The sequence below is a fragment of the Gopherus flavomarginatus genome, chromosome 5 (assembly GCF_025201925.1).
Source record: "Gopherus flavomarginatus isolate rGopFla2 chromosome 5, rGopFla2.mat.asm, whole genome shotgun sequence".
NCBI classification, from domain to species: domain Eukaryota; kingdom Metazoa; phylum Chordata; order Testudines; family Testudinidae; genus Gopherus; species Gopherus flavomarginatus.
Genome location: NC_066621.1, coordinates 147204397 through 147216624, shown reverse-complemented (window position 1 = coordinate 147216624; position 12228 = coordinate 147204397). Strand labels below are relative to the sequence as shown.

General features: G+C 44.4%; 1 protein-coding gene and 1 long non-coding RNA gene across 3 annotated transcripts in view; both read left to right on the top strand.

Annotated features, from left to right (window-relative positions):
• Nucleotides 1-12228, top strand: part of LOC127051001 (uncharacterized) — a 427926-nt gene that overhangs the window by 268507 nt on the left and 147191 nt on the right. The gene's annotated exons all lie outside the window — the stretch shown is intronic.
• The window catches only part of MNAT1 (MNAT1 component of CDK activating kinase), a 212574-nt gene that overhangs the window by 141251 nt on the left and 59095 nt on the right, over nucleotides 1-12228 (top strand). The window lies entirely within an intron of this gene.

The window sequence follows — 12228 nt, the reverse complement described above, 5'->3', positions numbered from 1 at the left end:
ATGCTATAATTTGTGATGGTTATTTGCAAAAACTCCACATGCAGGGTGGTTTATGTCTAAAGGCAGCAAGTTGGGTTGATACCTCTGAAAATTTGGCCCTTAATGTGGGTATTTTCATTGTGCAAATTAAGATAATGTAGAACTTCAATTTTACTACATTAAGGCTTTTAGTTTTGCAGCTGGATCACTAACACAGATGCCTGTGCCTGTGTGCAGCCTCACTGGAATGTATGTGTCTCCCATTGGCATCAGGAATCCACACAGGTAGATGTAATTGTAGAAGCACAACCTGATTTTGCTTAATTTTACTTAATCTGTTATTGGGGAATAGAATAACACATTGAAAATCACTGTATTTTACTGAAGACAGAAAGAATGAATCTCTGAAAAATCAGCAAAGAGTCCTGTAGCACCTTATAGGCTAACAGACGTATTGGAGCATGAGCTTTCGTGAGTGAATAATCACTGCGTTGGATGCATGAAAAATGGCATTTCAGCCTGAACACACAATGTTCAACACCTGTAAGGCCACAGTGGGAAAAAGGAAGTGTGAGTCGGTGCCTGAGGCTTGCGGATGTGACAGTCACTTCCACAAGGCTCTATGAGTAACTCCTAAACAGCCGGTTTAAGGGCGAGGAGACTGTGCCCTTCTATTTAAATACAGTAACTCCTCACTTAAAGTCGTTCCGGTTAACGTTGTTTTGTTGCTACGTTGCTGATCAATTAGGGAACATGCTCGTTTGAAGTTGTGTGATGCTCCCTTCTAACGTCATTTGGCAGCCGCCTGCTTTGTCTACTACTTGCAGGAAGAGCAGCCTGTTGCAGCTAACTGGGGGGGCCTTGGAACCAGGGTGGACCAGCAGCCCCCTATCAGTTCCCTGCTCCCCGTGGAGCTGCTCCCTGAGACTCCTGCTTGCTGTGCCAGGGAGGGAAGGAAGAGGGGGGCTAATGTCAGGGTGTCTCTCTCTCCCCTGCTCCTGCACCCCACTTACCCCATCTTCCATAGAGCAGGGGGGACACACCAGGGGTCAGAACCGAGGGTGCTTGCAGTCGCTGTGGTCTCAGCAAGCTGATCTAATTAACAAGACAGTGTACTTAAAGGAGAAATGCGCATATCTCCCTCCATTCCTGCTGTGTCATAGAGTGAGAGAGTTAACTCTTGAGGGCTCAACCAATTGCTAGTTCATCATTTAGCAGTAAGGGAAATATCCCGCCCTCTGACTCCTCCACATCAACCAGGCTTCACAATCATCATCCCTGTGTACCAGTATTAAATTTTTTGTTTAAAACTTATTGTCTCTCTCTAGCGTCTGGTGACAAAAATTTCCCTGGAACCTAATCCCCTCATTTACATTAATTCTTATGGGGAAATTGGATTTGTTTAACATCATTTTGCTTAAAGTCGCATTTTTCAGGAACATAATGACAATGTTAAGTGAGGAGTTACTGTATATCAAAGGGGGTGAGGTTTAGGGTAAGATGCTTGTCCCTCCAGTAGACTCCACCAACAACTAGGGTAGGAGAGGCAGTAGAACAATGGTCCTGCATTGACCAGGTCAGTTCCATATATAATAGGATGCATTATTTGGAGGGATCATTGCACAGAAAGGAAGCAGATCCATAGGAGCTGAGACCATGAATGGGAGACTCAGCTAAGAGAGTTGGAGGGCGGAGTGGTAAAGAATACAGTGTTGACCTGTGTGCTGGTTATTGAGAAGTGGCATAAAATGTTGTGTTTTTATTCTTTCTCAGACACAATGCTGTCTTGTACAGATAATGGCACGGTACACACTCGCGGGGACTCTAGGGGAAGTTTGACAACTCTTACCAGAATTCTGGAGTAGATGTTGAAAATGAATGAGTGGCTCATTCCAACAAACACCCACAAGCTTTCCTCAAAATCACCACTGTGTTTCAGTGGCCGGGGCTGTAGATAATGGTAACAAACAGGCAATTTGAAGTATTGATGTGAAGAGGGAACGGACTGGAATTTTTTCTTGTAGAGTGATCACTAAATCTTGATACTGGCTTGAAACCAAAAGACTTCTATATTTCAGCTTATAAAAAGGACGTATGCTTTCTTCTGAGGGATTAGAGAAATGTTGCTTGTTTGGCAGGTGTTTAAAAAATGTCTGATCAGATAATTATTTATGTCAGGATATTGCAGAAGGAAAATTCAGAAGAAAATAAGCAAGCATGTGATTTAGCCTAAGTCACTATATGGTTAATTTTCCAGATACCTGTTTGTACTTACTAAATCACACATGTAACCATCTTCATTAATAGCCTCTTCGGCACTGTTGATCTTCTCCTATATTGCTGGAAATTCTCTAAGGAAGAACCAGAGAGCCATTCCTAGTGAAATAGTGTTTTCTAAAACTGTTCGGATTTCAAAAATCAAGTCTACTTTATTGTTTCTCAGTAAATGTCCAGACGTGATCAGCTTTTTCTACATGTCTGAACTCCTCTCCATGTGAGCCACTTGAGCCTTAAAACCAGTACGGCCACCTGGGATCTGATCCAAAACCTGTTCAATGAATGGAAAGCGTCCCATTGACTTTGACAGGCTGTGGATCAGTTTCTTGGTTCTTTTACTTGGCAGTGCTGGGCTGTCTCTCTAAAAATTGCAATAATTTGGTGAAGAAATCAGATTTATTCTTGATTCAAAGGATTGTGAGGGAGAAGGAGCTGTGGGTTATAGATGTTTGAGTCCTGTTGGAAAAATCTAATTGGCATAGGAATTGTAAACCTGGGAATGGCATTATGCATTTTAATTTGACATTTTTTGTGTTTATTTTAAAAGGCCGTGGAAGACAGGGAGGGTAAAGGTTAAAATAATATTAACGAAGCCCTCCAAATCTATCAGGTTCACTCTCCTTTTCCTGTGTATTACTGTAGCCAAACAAAGTAGTTAATCAGAATCAGAAAGCCATATCAGCCCTGTTGACATGGACTTGTCAATGATGATGGAGGGGGATAGGGAGGAAACTGCAAAAATTAGCTATTTGGTTCAGGCTGGAATATCTAAAACATTTACAGGAATGTTGTTCCATCAGAAATTCTACTGCATGAAAGCAGCTTTTTCAAACTTCAATATTTCTGTGAACTTAAAAGTAAAATGGCTTCTCAAAGATAGCCAGTAAGTGAAATCTACAATAGTTCAGTATTTTTTTAATTTTGCCTCTTAGTGTTTGGTGTATATATCATTTGATAGTGCATCAAAAAAGGACTGTCTCTTGCATCGCTTTGCGTGGTGCCAAGAACAGTGGGGCTCTCGTCCTTGACTGGGGTTCCAAGACTTGCTGTAATAGAAGTAATAATATTCCCGCGTTAGAGACTCCTTAAGTTCCTGTCAACAAACACAACATACTCCTTACCTCAGATAGATTGTTTTGGAGGAGAGTGACCTTGTGGCTAAAGGAATCTATATAATAAAATTCCAGAATTGTCACTCTCAAGGCTGTTATGTCTGTAGAGGCAGTGTGATGTGATGGAAACAGCTAGGAGCATGGTTGAAAGCTCTTTGTTTAGAATAGCACCTGGTTGAATCATCACTGGGATTCATGGTCTGTTACTGTCTAGTTTTTACGTTCTTGAGCCATTTTTGGCTGCTTCTTTTTTTTTTTTTTTAAGTACATGTGATTTTTATAAATTACACACATGCAACAGCCTGGGCTTTCAGCTACCAGTATGCATATAAGTAACAGTATTGCAGTCTGACTAAAGGAGACTTAGCACATAGAATTGTAGATTGCTATTTGCATTATTAAATACATGGAAGGCACTCAGATAATATGGTAATAGAGGATCCATGTAAGTAAGTACCTAGACAGATAGATAGAAATTTAAAGCAGAGTTGGGCAAACTATGGCCCGCGGGACCTTCCTGCCCAGCCCCTGAGCTCCTGGCCTGGGAGGCTAGCCCCTGGCCCCTCTCCTGCTGTTCCCCCTCCCCCTCAGCCTCAGCTTACCCCGCCACCAGCACAATGCTCTGGGCGGCAGGACTGCGAGCTTCTGGGGCAGCGCAGCTGCAGAGCCTGGCCTAACCTAGGGCTCTGTGCTTTGCAGTGCATGGCTCTAGAACTGCCAGCCACCGGTGCTCCAGGCAGCATGGTAAGGGGGCAGAGAGTGGGGGCTTTGGCTAGACGGCAGGGGAGTTCGGGGTGGTGGTCATGGGGCGGGGATGTGGATAGGGATCAGGGCAGTCAGAGGGTAGGGAACGGGGATTGAAAGGGGTCAGAGGTCTGGGGGGCAGTCAGGAAGGGGGGATGGATGGGGCAGCAGGGGCAGTCAGGAGACAGGGAGAAGGGGTGGTTGAAATGGGTAGGGGTCTGGGGGGCAGTCAGGAAGGAGGGGGGAGGTTGGATGGAACATGAGTCCTGGGGTGGGCCATCGGGGGCAAAAAGTGGTGGGGAAGGGGAGAGTAGATAGGGGGTAGGGGCCATGCCATGCCCTCCCCTAACCGGCCTTCCATATAATTTCCAAAACCCGATCCAGCCCTTAGGCCAAAAAGTTTGCCTATGCCTGAATTAAAGAATGAAAAGACCTGTTACATCATCTAGTACAGCCATCTGCTAATGCAAAAATGTGCACCGTCGAGACAAGCTTTAATGAGCTCAGCACCCTTGGTTTCTGCTACTACTTCTGAAAATATCTGCAACACAATAGATCTCCCTGCTCTTTGCACTGCAGATGCATCCATTGTGTGGTCTCTAGTATTGTCTTCCTCCTTTATCCTCCTCTTCATGGCACTGGAAGGATAATATAAGAACAGCCATACTGGGTCAGACCAGTGGTCCATCTAGCCCTGTTGTCTGTCTTCCAGCAGTGGCCAGTGCCAAATACTTCAGAGGGAATGAACAGAATAGGGCAATTATCAAGTGATCCATCCTTTACCATCCAGTCCCAGCTTCTGGTAATTGGAGGTTTAGGGACACCTTGAGCATGGGGTTGCATCCTGGACCATATTGGCTAATTGCCGTAGATAGACATATCCTCAAAGAAGTTCTTTTTTGCACTCAATTATATTTGTGGCCTTCACAACATCCTCTGATAACGAGTTTGACAGGTTGTCTGGGCGTTGTGTGAAGAAATAATTCCTTATGTTTGTTTTAAATCTGTTTCTGCTGATCGCTGAGAAGAGCCTCAGCTCTGATTCTTTTTTCTGATTTTTGTTTTGTTTTTTTGGTAAGCTGCAGAGGGATGGAAATGGTGAAGGGCAGGCAGGGTCTGAGGGCTGAGGAAATGTGGTGGAATTTTGGTGACAAGGAAGCTGGGAGACCAAGGGATAGGAAGTGGGAGCATCCTCTTAACATGCGCCTACCCCAGTCCTTGTACACTAATAGGCAACCACCAACTTGTTCTGTAGTTGTCAAATGCCCACTCCCCAGCCATATTACAGAAGGTGTACTGGTGTTCTGTTTCCAAGATCTAGTCAGCCTGCTTTTACTACAGCTTTTCTTAAAGGGACATTATTAGGTCTTCATCGAAGGTTTAGCTTTCGTAAAAACAAGTATTTTGCTAACAGAAGTATCCCCATGCAGTGTCTATAACCCAGACATTGCAGCATTGTGTTAGTGTATTTGAGAGAAAAACTGACAAGTCTTTTTTTATTGTCTAAACAGAGAAATGCATTAAGTAAACAGCGTATCTAGTGTAGTGAAAAGTAAATTGGATTATTAAATCTGCTATTAAGTAATATAAGAAAAGATATTAATTTTAAATTTTAGATCCTGTCTCTTTTTAACCTAAAACATACTGTACACGAATAGACAATCAGTTGCACATACATCCTTTGCTGTGCAAACTTTTACGTAAACAAAGTTATGAGGCTGAAACACAAATCTTAATTCTAATTAACAATGTTTCTGTGGTTCCATAAACTCCAAAATATAATGGACAGCAACAGTGCCTAAATTAAACTATGAGGGGGAAAAAGAATACACTGGAAAGATGGGGGGCGGGGAGAGGAGACAGGAATATCTGCTGTCTTTGTTCTTGGAAGCCAGTTCTTTCATCATTTGGATTCTGTCTGCTTCTTGTACACAAACATTACAGCATCCAAGGGGAATTAGAAACACTTACCCATGACCACAAAATCAAATTCTAGATCCGTCAGGATAAAGCAATGCAAAAAGAAAATCTTGGAGCCCACTACCTTCAGTCTGGTTTTAGCACAGTTGTAAACTCCTCCTACTGCTGAAACAGGCAGGCCCTGTCCTCTAGATGGAGAATAGTAAATTTAAAAATCCTGCCGCTCAGAAGTGTAAAGTGCTCTGAATTTATAATACACTGCAGAAGCCCTAAGTAATGTGTTTGCCTCTGGTGATCTCTGTCATGTTGCACAATGGCTTCCATTTTAACACTCTCTGATTAATGGCTGGCTGTCTTCCCCCCCTGGCCCCTTGAGCATCATCTAGCTCTGTCTCCTACCCAAATATTTGCCAGTTGCCATGTACTTGATGTCCCATCCAGACAAGTTAATACTGAGCTGGGTGTAATCTGGGTCTGAAGGGTGTTTGATAGTAATGGTCAGGGATTTAATTTCATCTGGGTTAATAATCCGACTAGGGTGCGCTCCTTCTTGCCCGACCAGCTTTGCCGTCAACTACAGCTGTTCACCAAACCGAACAATGTCAGCAAGACACTGTCATGGGTGTATTCTTGGGTATGGACATATTATTAGAATGGAAGACCAGTGAATTCCAAAGTGTGTGTACCATGGAATGCTACTACACAGCTGGCGAGCACAGGGGAACCAAAAGCTTTAGAGGTGCGACAAGAATGCCAGTGATGAACATAAACTGAATATACAATCAGGCTGCCTTGATTACTTTGCCAGTAATTCAACCCCAGAGAGCTTGATTGCATGAAGGCCATGTCCCGTTGGGATTTACCATGATGACGATGATGTAAATCCCTAGGGGCCAGTCAGGCTGGAGACCAGATTAAGATGATATTGACCAAATCTCTGCTGCTTTATTAAACCTTTTAACTTAATTGGGCAAGATATGTTTTAAATGCAACTTGTCCCAGCAGTATAAAGGGAGAAGGCCACAGCTGTTGTGCTGTCTCCCCCAGTATACCTTATTGATGCTCAAAGCACAAATCTTCCTGGGCCTGTATTGTCTCAAGGCCTGAATGTAGCCACAGCCCCATGCAGATGAATTCATTGGACAACCATTAGCCCTCCTATGTTTTCTAGGTCCTTCTTGCAAATCTAACCCCTTCCCAAGTGAAGGCAGACTGATACTCACTTTGCAGGAAAAGGGCATTACCCAAAGTCCCAAAATCTGTGTGTCAGGAGCGCCAGCCAACCCAGCTTCTGTGTTGGTTTGTTTGTTTGTTTGTTTTTCCTTGTTACTGAGAGGAATCTATCCCATGCCACCAAGACCCGCCACCTAAAGTTGTAATCCTGAGAAGCTAAAGCAAATGAACTGTGTTGTGCAGCTGCCTCAATGTCCAGATGTGCTTGCACAATGCAAACCCACCCAATTACCGTAACGTGCAGAAGTGCCTGCTGGCCCCAGTGGCTGGGACCAAACCTCTTCACCCCCTAATCCGAAGTGTATAGCAGAGAGAAACATAACAAGAGTCAGTGTTGGAAGCTGAAGCCTGACAGATTCAAATGGGAAATGAGGTTCAGTTTTGTAATGGTGAGGATAATTAGCCATTGGAACAACTGACCTAGGGAAGTAGCAAGTACTTTACCATCTGAAGTCTCTGAATCTAGGGCAGATGTTTTGCTGAAAAATAGGTGCTAGCTCAACTGCACGTTACGAGGCTTCATCCAAGAATCACTTGGTGAAGTTCTGTGGCCTGTGTGACACAGGAGGTTACACTACGTGATTGTAATGGTTCCTTCTTCTTGCTTCTAAAATCTGTGAAACTCCATACACCAAGACTGATGAAACACAGCTGCCCTACGCTGCCAATTGCAGCAAAGGCAAAAAGGGGGATGGAGGATGGGTTTTTGCAGCAGCACAGGGGGTGAAAGAAGATGAAGTCTGACTCAGCCTAGCACTCATCTTTTCTGTGTGGTCCCGCACCTCTGTTAGCCAATCCCAGTGCAGTTAGTACTAGGTAAAAGTGTTGGGAGTGCACCGATGGCACCCTTAACAAAACAGTAATTGCAACAAACCCCTTCAGCCTCTGCCCTGCAATCTGAGCTGGCCATTGGGGTATGTCTACATGACAATGTAAGCCCGTGGTTAGTCAGCTGACCCTGGGTTAGAGAACCTGGGGCTTGAGCATCTACACTCATTGTTAACTCTATGTTAAGAATTTTCTAGCCCAGGCTTGAACCTGGGGCTCTGGTGTCCACACTACAACATGCAGACCCGAGTCAAACCAACCATATGTCACACTCCTTTGTGTTATCCCGAGAACCGCTTACTCTTGCCCTTTGACATGGTGCATTGGGGAAAACTTTGCTGTCCACCATGCAAGTTACGGGAAGTTTTAACAGCTGCAAACACAGTCTGCAGAGCAATATGGAGGAGGTGCCTTTTGAAGAACTCCTGCTTGTGCTTTTGCTCCTGTGTCAGGAATTGGGCAGAGCTTCCATGAGACGCTGGTGGATGTTTTGGTGGCATTTTCTGACCCACCTGAGGCACCTGGCAAGGCTTATGATGGAGCATGGGGAAGAGGAGGAGTAGGCAGAGTCAGAGGACAAGGATTACCCAGGCATGGCAGACTTGCATTGGCTGATGCTGCTCAGTACACTCAGTATAGCTGCTGATACCCCCTACGTAGACCAGGACAAGGCTAGTGGGATCACATTGTTATGTAGACCTGATACGACCAGCAGTGGGTTCAGAGCTTTTGCATGAAGAAAGCTGCATTTCTCGAGTTTTGTGAGCAGCTTGCCCCCAACCTCCAGCATAAAAGACAGACACATGAGGGCATCCTTTCCAGTCCAGAAGCAGGCTATTTAGCCATCTGGAAGCTGGCTACCCCAGACTGCTACAGGTCCGTTGTGGCTTACCCAAAGGTGGAAGCATAAAAGATATTCCTGAGGTAATTGCTGGCTTTGAGAGAATGGGGTTTCCAGACTCTGCCAGGGTCGTTGATGGAACTCTTGTGCCCATAGTTTGCCCTCCTCAAGGAACACAAATACATAAATCACAAAGGGTACCACTCCATTGTTATACAGATCCTTATGGAGACCACAGGTCAGCTTGTGAATGCCAATGTGGGCTGCACTGGGAAAGTTAATAATGCTCAGGAGTCTACGCTAATGGACAGGCTAGGACACTATTCCCACCAAATGACATTGTAATAAGTGGTGTTACTGTCCCCACTGTTGTTCTGGAGGAGCCCACTACCCCTTTTTGCGCTGGCTTATGAAACTGTGCCCTGATTTCAGAGGCCCTGGCAAATGATGGTTTAATTACCCTCTCAACAGGTGTAGAATGGTGGTTGAATGTGCTTTTGGCAGATTGAAATCATGTTGGAGATGGTTACAGAGCTGTCTGGGTTCCAGTGTTGTCCGCATTACTATGGCTTGCTGTGCTGTTTGCAATCTTTGTAAAGCCAGAGGTGAGCCATTTTGCCCTGAATGGACCTATGACAGACAAGGGCCACTGAATCAGTTCCCTCAGCCAGAAAGTGCACCTACCCCAGCTGGAGCTGGTTGCACCCAGGCAACAGATGTCAGGGATGCTTTGTGTTCTCATGTTATGGACTTGTATGGCCCAGTGGAAGAGGGGGAGTAGCACCTCTATGAATGTGCTTGTAGAGGGATGGGGCTAATTGATTTGTGGGGGTTCAGTGCTTGGGTTGGGCTGGGGGCTTGACTGACATGTATGAATGACATGACAGTTTATGAAATGGGAGGTGGGGAATGATTCACAGTATGGATTCATATAAGGAAGTGATTTGAAGTGTGGATGGCTGTATCTAATTGCATAGAGAATTAGTGTTTGCTTACTAATTCCTCCTGATCATGTGTTTACCTTTATTGTTTCAAATATAGATTGTATGATGAGATGCAGTGATAGCAATAAACTTTCTTGATGACCTAAAAAGCTTATGTTTATAAACATGTTTTAAAACAGTACATCATCCTCTCATTGCCAGGCAGGCCAGCTGCTATTATCACACCAAAACACCGGTTACAACAGAGCTTTTCCAAAACATAACAAAACAAGAAGTGCACGAACAAGTGCAAACCGTGAAACCATCTACACAACACAGACCCCTGCCCTGCGTTTTCCTTTCACTTCTTTCCCCATTGGCCATGCACTTGATGCCTGGGGAGGGAGGGTGGAAGTATCCACAGGGGAGAGGGCCAAGATGGAGGACTGCATGGTGCTAAGTTCCCCAGCTGCTCATGGAGCCTGATTGCATGGGCCACCCAGCCATGGAGTTTTTCCAAGCTGTTTTACTACATTCCAGGATATGGCATAGGGCACTCAGGCCACGGTGTGGGAGAAGCAGCAGGAGCCAGTACTCTTGACGCCATGATTGATATCAGCCACTCAAACAGCTCTCTCTGCTGAGCTCTGTTCTCCTCCCTTAGCCATCATTCCTGTTCCCAGAACTGCAAAGCCAAGTGTATGCTCCTGTGCTGAAACCCTGTCCTCAAGCTGTGTGACCAGCCTCAGCTTTTCTCTTGCCTCTCTCACAACGTCTTTTCTTTAACTACAAGTCCCCCGTTTCTGGTCCTAGACCTGCGTGTTGGCCCTCTCCAAACGTCAACCATAGGGTGATTACAAAAACACTTCCTCTTGGAACAGTCCACAAAGGTGTGTTCCAGTTTTGTGCTGCACTGTGGGCGAGCTGTGGTGGTACTGCAGCCAGTCCAAGTCAGAGGATTATTGCCTCAAATAAGGAGCACAGAAGAAATCATTGTGGAAGTTTCAAGGACATAAAATATTATTTTTCCAAACTGAAATTCGGTATATTGTAAGAGGGATGTTTCAGTCATAGAAGCTCCTTGCACACAGCTTGGTTAATCACAGCAAAATAAGTGCAGAGACAATGGTAAGTTAAAAATTCAATGTTTTTGTTTTCTAAAATTTCAGAACTACTTGGGAGTAGTCAGTGACCTGGCTACAAAAGCTTTTTCTATCATTTCAGGCCTTTCACATTTTGGAGGATGTAACTGTTCTTATGGTGCCTGATTGGCAAAGGGAAATGTTATTTCAAACTGCTGGTGGGAAACCTGCAGTGTATACAGCTGAAGTATTCAAATATCTAGTGACTGAACAGCACAGCTAGGAGTGGAGTTGAATTTTTAAACCTAAAGGTTTTCACGTGCATAGTCCATAATGGGTGTCACATGATGAGAGCAATTTTTTATAAAATATAAACGTTATGAACACTTGAATGTATCCGTTGACAACTTCAGATGATATTGAGATGCTGTATATGCCTTAAAGTATTGTGGGGTACAGTTAAAGTTTCATCCTTACTTTTGCATTTCCTGATTTCTTTGAGTGACTGGTTGCTCAGTTTTAACATTGGTGTTTTTGGCATAGAAATAATAGTATGAAAGCTAGATTGAATAACTAACCTCAGAACTTTGTTTCTCATGGTAAATTCTCCTTTAAAGTGCCTGAAGCATGCAAGGTGTCACCTTAGCAATGCCCCAGTGCTGCTGTGCAGTGCAGAGAGAAGGAAATCAAAATGATCCCTTCTCATCACATGCATAATCCATTTGCAGTAGAAAACTTTGCCTCCATTGAGATCTCAACCAAACTGGAAGGCCCCTGGCTCTGACCTAGTTTTCTCTATCACTGATAGTATTTCTCCTGACCAGGTGGTCCTCAGTTTTCTTGTCTGCCTTCTATATGTTTAAGCAAAGACTTCTAAGCTTGTAATTCAGGGAGGCCATTGTACCAGGATTACACACACCTGTGACATCCTCCACTCCTTCCTCAGTTAACTTTGACATGATGTGCTAGGCTGTGAGCCCCTTGTGCCCATTGGTGAGTAGTTACCTACATGAGTAGCGCCTTTGAATTCACTGAGTTGAGTAAGCATTCACCAGTGGGAGTCAGGGCTCCGTGCAGCCTAACCCTATGTAGATTCAACACTACTGTCTTCAAGTGAGCACACACACAATGCTACCATTTTCCTAAAGGGTACCCAGATTGTCTTGGAGTATCATAGTGTCTCTGTTCTGCTGTTGGTAATTTTGTCAGCACCATAGAATAAAGTAAAAAATTGAAACTCTGTGACAGATCAACAAATCTGTGCGGAATGTCACGCAGCACCATCTGTT